Genomic DNA, 12,069 nt, shown 5'->3' with positions numbered 1-12,069 from the left:
TAAAAATTCTATTTTTTTTAAATTTATATACTATTTAATCCCTAAATGTTTTACTTCTTTGGTAAATCTCATTATCAGATGTCTTATCTTTTGCCCCCCTTTGCGTATTTCAAAAAACAATCATTTTAAACAGTTATACAGCAATTAAAATTGGTTATACATTGTCCATAAAGTCTATATTTTTTTTACTTTTTAATACCTAAACGTTGTTTTGCTTCCTTAGGAAACCTCATTAGCAACGGTTATCTGTGGCTACCTTTACACATTTAAAAAAAATTATTTTTTTTCAAAACGTTCTAAAACAGGCCAGGTTCTCCTCATAATACCTTGAGGGTACCAGTGGTTGCAACTGTATGTCAGGTGGCTGCTACCACACTTGAATGGCATTTTGTGACTGTCTTGTACACGACTGGAAAGCCTACTTTGCAATTTATCTGATGTTTGTTTTATTGTAGCCCGTTAAACGCCTAAAAAAAATAAAAATAAATGAAACAACTAAAATGGTTTCAACATTGTCTAGTCTTTTTTTCTACATTTTCTACTTCTTTGGTAAACCTCATTCTCCGCACTCCCACCTTTACACAATTCAAAAAAAAAAATATATATATATATATATATATATATATATATATATATTTTTTTTTTTTAAGTAAAAAAAAAAAAATGGATTAAACATTCATCATAAGTCTATTTGCATTGGTCCAACTGTATATGCCCTTTATAGCTATACTTCCATTTTTTTTCCAACCAATAGACTGTATTGTTTCGTATATGGCTATAAATTGTTGTCACCGAATACTACTGAGAATCTTGTTATCAAAAAGAATGTAGAACTTTGCACATCTGGATTTGCTATTATAAAAAAATCCAACTTCAAATAGGGGAATGCGGCAGCGTAAGTATATCTCCCTTAGTGGGTTTATTCTTTTAAAACCATGAAAGAAAGAAAGAAAAAAAAAAAGCGTTGCTTAGAAATGGAAATGGAAGAAGTATATTGTTAGACGCCGAGTTGACTGAAAAAAAATAATCTTGAATAGCTAAAGTTGTGCTTGTAAATATTCCTTATACTCGGCTGCATCTTAACGTTGATAGACATATACACCTCTCCTTCAGTTAAGGGTATTTATAAATATATATGTAGATCCTCCAGCATTATAGCAATATAACAAATATATAATTTAGAGAAGTGTATATATAGTTTTATGGTTTTTAGATCTCAAACTGCATTAATTAAAAATAAATAAATATATAAATCATATTTGTGTGTGTGTGTGTGTGTGTGTGTGTGTATATGTATATATATATATATATATATATATATATATATATATATATATATATATATATATATATATATATTTTTTTTTATATATTTACATATTTTTTAAAATATATGTGTAAATACCCTTAACTAAAGGAGAGGTGTATATATATATATCATATGGTAATAATGTCTTAAACTGCATTCATTTTAATTGCGTTACACTATTATTCTCAAAATTGATACAGCCCAATTTAATCCCAATCAATTTAATCCCAATTAATCATTTTTAGTTCTGTTCTGTATACAATGTGATTAACACCTGTAAATATACTGTTTAGTAGAGGACTATATTTGTAATTTTAATTTTTTTTTTTAAATGTTCACATCATTCATATTTTTCTCCATTTACATGCAGTCCAGTGACGGTTGGGACAAACTATAAAAACACTGCGGCGGATGCTTACAGTTATCAGCTTTTATTCATATTAAACCTTTTAATTTATCAGAGGGAAAAAAAAAATTGCCCAAAAAGTTTTAAAACTACATGTCTATCCAAGACAGGGTGATAACGCTGCTGTGTGGTTCACTGCAGAGCAAGCAGCGTTGTCACCCTCCTACAGAAAGTTGAAAAATATCAGCTCTACTTGGAAGTCAACAAATAAAACAAAAAAATATATATTGAAAATTAAATAAACAAACTGAAATTAAAATTTGCCTTTCAAAAATGTCTGTGAATGTTCAACAAAATATTTGAGTTAAGCTTCTCAGCTACTTTAGTAAATCAGCCCATAGGTCTGCAGGAAATATGGTTAAAAATTTATAAAAAAGTGCAATGAAAAAAAAATCTATCAAAATATGTATCATACTATAATAATATAAAATATTAATAACAATACACATAATTAAATATAGCTATCAATATACAATTTTTCACTATAGTGGTCCTTTAAGGTTTGAGTTCCTAAGATATATGAGCAGTTTGTACTTTTTTTTATTTATTTATTATTTTTTATTGTTTGCATGAAATATGTATTTTTCTGCTCAAAACCTTGATCTCTCCTAAAATATTATTTCCTCTTAGTATTACCTTATCACTACGCCAAGCAGCTTCTTTTCCTGTTCCCCTTAATAGACATCTCACTGGGAAGCAAAGTTGTCATTCGTTGACGCTAGCGGTATTTTACGACTTGTGCAAAAAAGAAAAAAAAAAATGCAAATTGACTTTTACAGTCAGAATACCTCGCGACTTCAGACGTTGATATCGCACGTGGGGGAAATTCAGCTGATCCGCGCCGTAATGCCTTTGTGAATTGAAAAATCCCTTTTTGATCGTAAAAAAGCAAATAAGTCACAGTAATGAATATACCGCCTGCGCTCTGTTTTTGCGAGCCTAATGTGTTTATCCAGCTTGCTTTTAAAAGGGCTAACCCTTGAAATAGTTATATAGGTGACCTTTAAGATAAGAATAAAGTTTTTTTTTCTGAGATCATTGTTTAAAAAGATGAAGAGATTTAAAAATGTAATTTGCCTTTAAAGTCAACATCACGTAGGATTAGCATGGTGAGCCTTTAACAAACTGCCTTACTTTGTTCCATTGACACAACACTTCTATCTTAAAACCACTATTAAAAAAAATTTGACTCCGTATTCAAGTGTTCTAAACCTACCAAATGATCTGGTGCGCTTAAAAAAAATATTTATTATATTTTTTCTTTAAATTTTGAATAATTCAATTTATTTTGAATTAAAGTCGAAATTTAATACATTCAATTCATTTGGAATTATTCATATTCAAAATAAGTCTGCTAGCATAAAACCGCTCTAAAAGCGCTAAAAATAGCTAAACAAAAATACCCAGAATGTAACTTTCAACCAAAAACACATAATTGGCAAAGGGTTCGTGTATTTTCCACTTATGCATCCATCTTTTATTTTTTCTTTTTTTTTTTTTTTTTTTTTTATGGGCATTGACAAAGTTATTTGGATCATCTCTTAATAAATGTATTTATGTCTGATGAAAATTTATTTTTCTAATTTTAGCATTTTGATTATATCATGGTAAAGGCTATATATTATTTAGCTGTTCACTTAATTAAAAAAGGGAAAGGCCTCTTTCTCACACTAAAAACGTTTTTTAATCCCAAAAAATATGTAAATCGTAAAGGAAAGGCCCTTTCCTCACTTTAAAAACTTTTTTTAATTCCAAAATATATTTAAATCGTAAAAGAAAGGCCTTTTCCTCACGCTAAAAAATTTTTTAAATTAAAAAAAATATGTAAATCATAAGGAAAGGCCACTTCCTCACACTAAAAACTTTTTTTTTAATTCCAAAATATATGTAAATTATAATTTTAGTATAATGTATGTGTGTTTTATACGCCCTGGGCATCAGCCACATTTATATGAGGGGTGCTTTATGTTTAAAAATTAATTGATAGGCTAATTTATTTATTTTTTTAATTTGGTTCCTATTAAGTCAGGATGTAGTGCTTCACAATCAATTATCAATCGATCATAAAATATTTGTTATACTAAGTTAGGGGCTGAGCCACAGAGATGCAGAATTTTGTGTGGGATGTTATTTTTTTTGTCTTTTTGAGTATCTGGTCTCATTTAAGAAAAAAATGCTATGCATGGCCTTCATTTTGGACATGTTACCTGTACAGGTAGCTTTGATGGTTAGATGGTTCACGATGGAAGTTGTGTTTTATACATGGGGTTACTCTATGTCTGAATAATAATTGTTATATTAAATATATATTTATATAAATAAAACAAAGAGGTGTGTGTGTGTGTGTGTGTGTGTGTGTATGTATGTATGTATATATATATATATATATATATATATATATATATATATAATATATTTATACATTTTTAAAATATTTCATTCAAATACATTTTAAAATTAAGTTATTTTGGGATTAAATAATATGATGGGGCTATCTAATTTTTTTTCTTCTTCTTGTTTTTAGGGGAGTGGGGTGTCGTCACTGATTTTTATTATTTTATTTCCAAGACTGTATTAAAAGCCAGCATATTTTCTTTCCTTCTGGGGTGGAAACCGAACACCTTTTATATCTCTTGAATACTCTACAGTAATAAAAGTTTTATAGGTCTTTTAAATAAACACACAGTAGACTTGAACAAACCGATTCAATAAATAACATTCCACGCTTCATAAAAAAAAATAAAAATTACGCACCTCTGAGGCTCAATCCCCAACTTTAGTATAACACATATTTTACAATGGATTGATAGGTGATCATGGGGCACCACATGCTGACTTAATAGTAGCCAAGAAAAAAAAAATTATAAAATGTATATTTTATATTAAAAAATATATATATATATTTATATAAATCTATATTTACTATACCAATTAACATTCAAACTTAGAGTGCCCCCATAAGAATTTCTATGGCTCAACCTTTAAGTTAGTATAACAAATACTTGATTGATGATGGATTGATAGGCTATCGTGGGGCACCAGATCCCGGCTTTAAAGGAACCAAGTAAAGAATAGGTATATTTTAATATTTTAAAAAAGTGTAAAAAAAAAATAATATATATCTATATCTATCTATCTAGCTATATATATATATATATATATATATATATATATATATATATATATATATATATATATATATATATATATATATATAAATTGTGTGATATATAGATATACAATTTTATTTATATAAATGTATATTTACTATAACAATGTGCAAACATAGAGTTCCCTCGTGCAAATTTCCACACCACTGTGGCTCAACCTCCAAGTTAATATAACAAATACTTGATTGAGGATGGATTAATACTCTATCATGGGGCACCAGATCCTGACTTAAAAGGAACCAAGCCCAAAAAAAATCTATATATTAAATATTTTAAAGTGTCAAAAAAATAAAAATTATATATATATATATATATATATATATATATATATATATATATATATATATATATATATATATATAATCTCAAATCAAAAATTCGGGGGGGTTACTTCTGTTCCTCTTATGCTTTATGCAGAGATCAGTGTCAGGGTGGACTCCAAATTTTCCACCAATATACATTTAGAAAAAACAACGGGACACGTTCTCCAGTACAAAAATATATATATGTGTGTCAAATGCTCTTCAAGGCGTATGCCTTGAAGAGCATTTGACACACATTTATTTTTGCATTGGAGAACGTGTCCGGTCATATATATATATATATATATATATATATATATATATATATATATATATATATATATATATATATATATAATTTTTTTTTTTTATATATATATATTTAATAGAACAATGTTCAAACATAGAGTGATGTCAATTTCTACACCTCTGTGGCTCACCCTCCAAGTTGGTGTACTTTATTGTGGATTGATGGGTTATCATAGGACACCAGATCCTGACTCAAGAGGATCCAAGCAAAATATATATAATCATTTTTTGTATTTTTTATTTAATAAAACAATTCATTTTCAAACATAGCGCCCTCTTCATGTAAACTTGACTCAGGTCCAGGTACTACACCACATATAAACTGCATCTTTAATTGTGAACCATCTATAAAGAGCTACCTGTAAAATGCCCAAGACTCAGGCCTTGCATAGCGATTCTTTTTTATTTTATTTCTTAAATCTACCAGAACTAAAATTCAAGATACCCCACTCTCCCGATATTATCAATATTTGGTTGACTGTGCGCCATTAAAATAAATACCAATGAGTAGCATTTCAGAATGCAGATCAGCGAATTTATTGTTGCCAGACCTTCTAAACTTCAAAAAAAATTTTTTTTTTTTACATTTATTAAGTAAATTGCCTATAAAATATCATCCGCAAAAAAAAAACTACAAGGGGTGGTAAAACTCTTCAGTCTGTTTTATTCTATTATGATGCAACTATGACGTTTGAAGCTTTATGGCCTGAAAGGTTAGCATGGCACTAACCTTTAATGTCAAAAGTGAGTCCAGCTGAACCCTGGAGGTCATTTACTATAATAAGATCGTCGCTCTCATTAGACAGACACGCACGCCGCTGTCTTGAAGCAGGCTGGAAGTTTATGCATGCTGCGTCAGAGTAAACAAGTGGGTTTGTGCTGGGCTTCCTGTAATTATTATATTATTATATAGATTTTATATAGGGCCAACAGTTTGCGCAGCGCTTTACAACATTATCCTTTTTATTTCTAAAGGATACAGTTAAGTTTGTTAGAAAGAAAAAAAAAAATACAAGGGATGAGAAAAAAAAAAAAAAAAAAAAAAAAAAAATATATATATATATATATATATATATATATATATATATATATACTAATGACACTGGCTAGGGAGTTAAACATCAGGGGCAATCAAAAAGATAAATATGTGCCTAGCCAGTGTATTACTATGGTGGGGGAGGTGTTTGTACTAGTGGAAGGCATGGATTGGTGCCCCTGCTTTGCAGAGACACAGGATCCATGCCTTCTGTACTGACAGACCACTGTTCTGCCTGTGTACTGAAGTATTGGCCGGGGCTGGTGGTCCTTGGGTACCCCCCAATCTGCTCCTGCTGTTTCTAATCAGAGCGATCTGACGTGCGTGCCCCAGACCCAGTAGTGCAGGATCACCTACTGGGTACGTGATCCGGCACAGCAGAGCCATTTTGAAGCAATATAGAATATATATAAAATATATATATATATAAAATATATATATATATATATATATATATATATATATATATATATATAGAATACAGTCAGAAATCGGTTAATAAATGGCTTACATCTACTCATTCCCTTAATTATGTATACTCCTTTTCCATCCCCAGATAACTCCTTATACATTTTTACCATTGATGAACACGTTTTGTGACACCATTGTGGTAGATCCGCATGCTCTGTTTTTCACCACAGGGGTTGAGTTACTCAAACTGGAGGGTGCATAGAAACCAATCGGCTTCTAGCTTCAGCTTGTTCGGTTAAGCTTTGACAATAAAACCTGGAAGCTGATTGGTTTCCTTGTAGGGTTGCACCAGATTTAGTAAATCAACCTGATTGTGTCCTGAAAGCATTCTCTCCTCCTTCACTGATTGGCCACAAAGCTCTTTTTTTTTTTTTTTTTCAATTTTGGGAAACGAGGTTGGGAATTTTGTCAGGACCTTCACAAATTTGTTTATTCCTGGAAAATATGTATAGCTTTAATTGTTGACTGTATAGAACAATAAAATAAGTAAAGTACAGAAGGGCAACCAAGCTGATAAGAGGCATGGAGGAGCTCAGCTATGAGGAGAGATTAGAGGAGCTGAATTTATTCTCTCTTGATAAGAGGAGAATAAGGGGGGATATGATCACCATGTACAAATATATAAGGGGTCCATATAGTGAACTTGGTGTCCAGTTGTCCACTTTAAGCTCATCACAGAGGACAAGGGGGACTCCCTTTACATCTGGAGGAAAAGAGATTTAATCTCCAAATACGGAAAGGCTTCTTCACAGTAAGAGCTGTGAAAATGTGGAATAGACTCCCTACAGAGGTGGTTCTGGCCAGTGCAGTGGATTGCTTTAACCACTTGCTTACTGAGCACTTAAACCCCCTTCCTGCCCAGACCAATTTTCAGCTTTCAGCTAAGTGACTCTTTGAATGACAATTGTGTGATCGTGCTACAGTTTACCCAAATTAAATTTTTATCATTTTTTTCACACAGATGGCGCTTTCCTTTGGTGGTATTTAATTGCTGCTTGGTTTTTTATTTTTTGGTAAATAAACCCAAAGGGGACCGACATTTTGTAAAAAAAAGTTTCATAGTTTGTTAAAATTTTTTGAAAAACAGGTCATTTTTCTCCTTCACTAATGGGCACTGATAGGCAGCACTGATGGGCACTGATAGGCAGCGCTGATGGGCACTGGTAGGCAGTGCTGATGGTCACTGATAAGCGGTACTAATGGGTGGCACTGATAAGCACGGATGAGGCGGCACTGAGGTGGCACTGATGGTTGGCACTGAAGGGCACTGATAGGTGGCACTGATGGGTGGCGCTGATGGGTACTGATAGGTAACACTGATAGGCAGCACTGATCTGTGGCACTGATTATAAGACAATGATGGGCATTGATTGGCAGCACTGGTGGGCATTGATAGGTGGCACTGTGGGCACTGGTAGGTGGCGCTATGGGCACTGGCAGGTGGCACTGTGGGTACTGATAGGTGGCAATGGTAGGTAGCACTATGGGCACTGGTAGGTGGCACTGTGGGTACTGATAGGTGGCAATGGTAGGCAGCACTATGGGCACTGGTAGGTGGCACTGTGGGTATTGATAGGTGGAACTGGTAGGTAGCACTATGGGTACTGGCAGGTGGTACTGTGGGTACTGATAGGTGGCACTGGTATGAAGCACTATGGGCACTGGTAGGTAGCACTATGGGCACTGGTAGGTGGCACTGTGGGTACTGATAGGTGGCACTGGTAGGTGGCACAGTGGACACTGGTGGTCACAGCCGCAGCTTTCTGAGTGAGGGACCGATGTCCCTCTGACAGACGCTGTTGATCAGCTTTTTTTTCCCCCTGATGCTGACAGTGTGAGGGAAAAAAAATACAAATTACAGAGCTTCTCTTTACATCACGTGATCAGCTGTCATTGGCTGACAGCTGATCACGTGGTAAGGGGCCAGGATCGACCCCTTACTCGGATCTGTGATCAGCGATCACAGAGCGTTCCACATGCAAACCGCAGGGGCGTCAAGTAGTTACGAAAGGCCTGGATTCTTTCCTACACATACACAATATAACTGGGTATAACCTGCCTCACGGGGGATCAGGAAGGAATTTTTTCCCCTGCTGGAGCAAATTGGATCAAGTTTTGCTGGGGTTTTTCACCTTCCTCTGGATCAACTGTGGATGAAGGATTGTGTATATGGGATTGTACTTTTTATTTTTGTGGTTGAACTAGATGGACTTGTCTTTTTTCAACCTGACTATGTAAAGTGGTTCTAAGGGCTGAAGGTTTGCTATGGGGGCTGAAGGCAGAATGCGTTCAGTTAAAAAACCTTCAGTGTGCATCTCCCCCCGTCCTCCAAATATTTACCTGAGCCCAGCCTCCATCCAAAGCTGTCCATGAGAACAGAGGTTCTCCCATCTCTCTCCCTCCTCATAGGCACAGAGACAGCAGCAGAAGCCATTGGCTCCTTTTTCTGCCAATCGCTGCCATTGAAGAGATAGCTGGGGAGGGGGCGGGGCTGAGACGCACTGTGTGTGTGTCTATGGACTCATAACAGTTGGCTTGGGAGCTTGCAGCCTCATCAGTGAAGGAGAAAAAGGACTTATTTGCAAAACTATATGATAGAAACAAAGAAAAATTAAACTGAAACATGTTGGTTTGTCTAGTGGTTTTAAGTGTTGTAATGTGGTGACTGTTTATGGTCACGTGTACTTGTAAGTTTATACCAAAAAAAAAAAGTGTAAATATGACTAATTATGTGGTTTGCTGACCATTAAACTGTAACCTGTGTCTATAATTGTTTCTGATTTTAATAATTGATCTAAAAACAGAATGATGTGAATAATATATATATATTATATGTGTGTGTGTATGTGTGTGTGTGTGTGTGTGTGTTTGTGTGTATATATATATATATATATATATATATATACATATATATATATATATATATATATACACACAGTGTGTGTTTGAGTGTGTGCATTTATAAAATATGTTAAAAATTTATTTATATATTTAATATATATGTTTTATACATACCCCATTTATTTTAACCTATTATGTAACTGTTGACATTAAAAACAAAAAGATAAAATGAAATAAAAAATACAACATAGTTTTGATATGTTTGCAGTGCTTAATGTTCTGTATATATCTGGCTCACATTTTTGGCATATTTAAAAAAAAAAAAAAATATATATATATATATATATATATATATATATATATATATATATATATATATATATATATATATATATATATATATACCATAGGTAGGGTTCACAACATGATGCTGCTAGATTTTTTTCAGAACTGCAAAAACTAAATGCTGTGAATTTTATATATATATATATATATATATATATATATATATATATATATATATATATATATAGATCATTTATTTATATATATATATATTATATAATTTATATAATTCTATACTGTAGGTAGGGTTCACAACATCATGATGATGTGAGATTTTTTTTTTCTTGGACTTATGGGACACTGAGTTTTGGCTTTACAAAGGGATAAACCATGCTCAGTTCTCACATTTTCAGAATTGTTCTTAAAACTGAATATCTATCTTGTGAGTACATACGTAAAAAAGGTATGCTTATCTTATTTTTAATATGAATTATAATTATTGATACCCTTTTTTTTCTTTGAGTATTTGAACATTGGGGTCTGGCTATACAAGGCAAGGAAATAAAAGATGCCCTCTGTTCTAATTAACTTTTCTTTTTTTTTTATCTTTTTGAAGATGCAATTTTAGGTAGAATTGGTCAGTCATGAGATGTATTTACCAGCGCATAACCCTACTATGATTGCAAAGTAAACATCATCTATCTTTGTACAGTAAACCATAAAGGAAGCAGGTCAAGATGACCTTGTCCAAGTTTGTGTCACCATCCTATGGCCTTTAATAAACTTTAGCAATCTGTTTTGTTAGGATAAATCTATTTAAATAAATTCCAGATGGAACCATTTCAGTAATTAGGTTGTTTCGCTCTTCTTTTGGACATTTTCTAGATGCATATTTTATCTGGTCTATGAAAAAAAAAAAGCCATGAATGTCCGAACTGGTGTATGATTTACAAACTCTGCTTTTTGCCATAAATATTTCTGCCAAATATACTTTACATAAAAAATAAATAAATTGCAGCTGTTATTTTATGTAGCCTAACTAAAATGGATTTACTTTAGCAATGGGTCATTACAATCAAATGAAGATAAAAAAACAAATCTCTGACCCTTGACGTGGCCCTTAACCTTTAAGTTTCTAAAATATATATATATATATATATTTTAAAGTGATATAAGTGATTGCAGGCTTAATAGTTTTAACATTAAAACCTGAGTATGACCGACCCTGGAAGATTGTATGGCAAAAAAATTTCAACAAAGCGTTCTTGGGGCTTGGTTCCAAGTTTAGACAGGTTGCCTGGCTTGAGTGCTGCTTGGCTGTACTTTGAATGGATGAACAACATATTATGTTTGATAAAAATGTGTGTGTGTGTATATATATATATATATATATATATATATATATAAAATCACACACAAAATAAAGGAATTCAATTTTACCTAATTTTGAAAAAATGTATCGATTAGGTAAATTTTAATTACATTTTACCCTACAGTTGACCCAACATGCTTAACGTACAAGGAGCCCATCCTTGTAGCCATCATAGGTCAGACCAAGTGGTTTGACTATATATTTATAATTATATACAGTGCATATGGAAAATATTCGCAACGCTTCACATTTTCTACATTTTGTCTTATTCCAAAATGGAATAAATTAATTATTTTCCGGAAAATTTTACAAACAGTGCCCCATAATGACAATGTGAAAGAAGTTTGTTTGAAATCTTTGCAAATTTATTAAAAATAAAAAACGGAAAAATCCCATGTATATAATAAGCATTCACAGCCTTTGCCATCACAAATTGAGCTCAGGTGCATCCCGTTTCCACTGATTATCCTTGAGATGTTTCTACAACTTTATTGGAGTCCGCCTGTACTAAATTCAGTTGATCGGACAAGATTTGGAAAGACACACCCCTGTCTATATAAGGTCCCAC

At 32.5% G+C, this 12,069-nt stretch overlaps 1 protein-coding gene across 1 annotated transcript in view; it reads right to left on the bottom strand.

The window, feature by feature from the left end:
• AR (androgen receptor) overlaps positions 1-12,069 on the bottom strand; it is a 352,766-nt gene that overhangs the window by 291,197 nt on the left and 49,500 nt on the right. The gene's annotated exons all lie outside the window — the stretch shown is intronic.

This window comes from Lithobates pipiens, unplaced genomic scaffold (genome assembly GCF_037356315.1).
Source record: "Lithobates pipiens isolate NorthernLeopardFrog02 unplaced genomic scaffold, aLitPip1_a1.2 Scaffold_1, whole genome shotgun sequence".
Taxonomy (NCBI): Eukaryota; Metazoa; Chordata; class Amphibia; order Anura; family Ranidae; genus Lithobates; species Lithobates pipiens.
The sequence above is the reverse complement of the archived record's forward strand: the minus strand, read 5'-3'. Positions and strand labels throughout refer to the sequence as shown.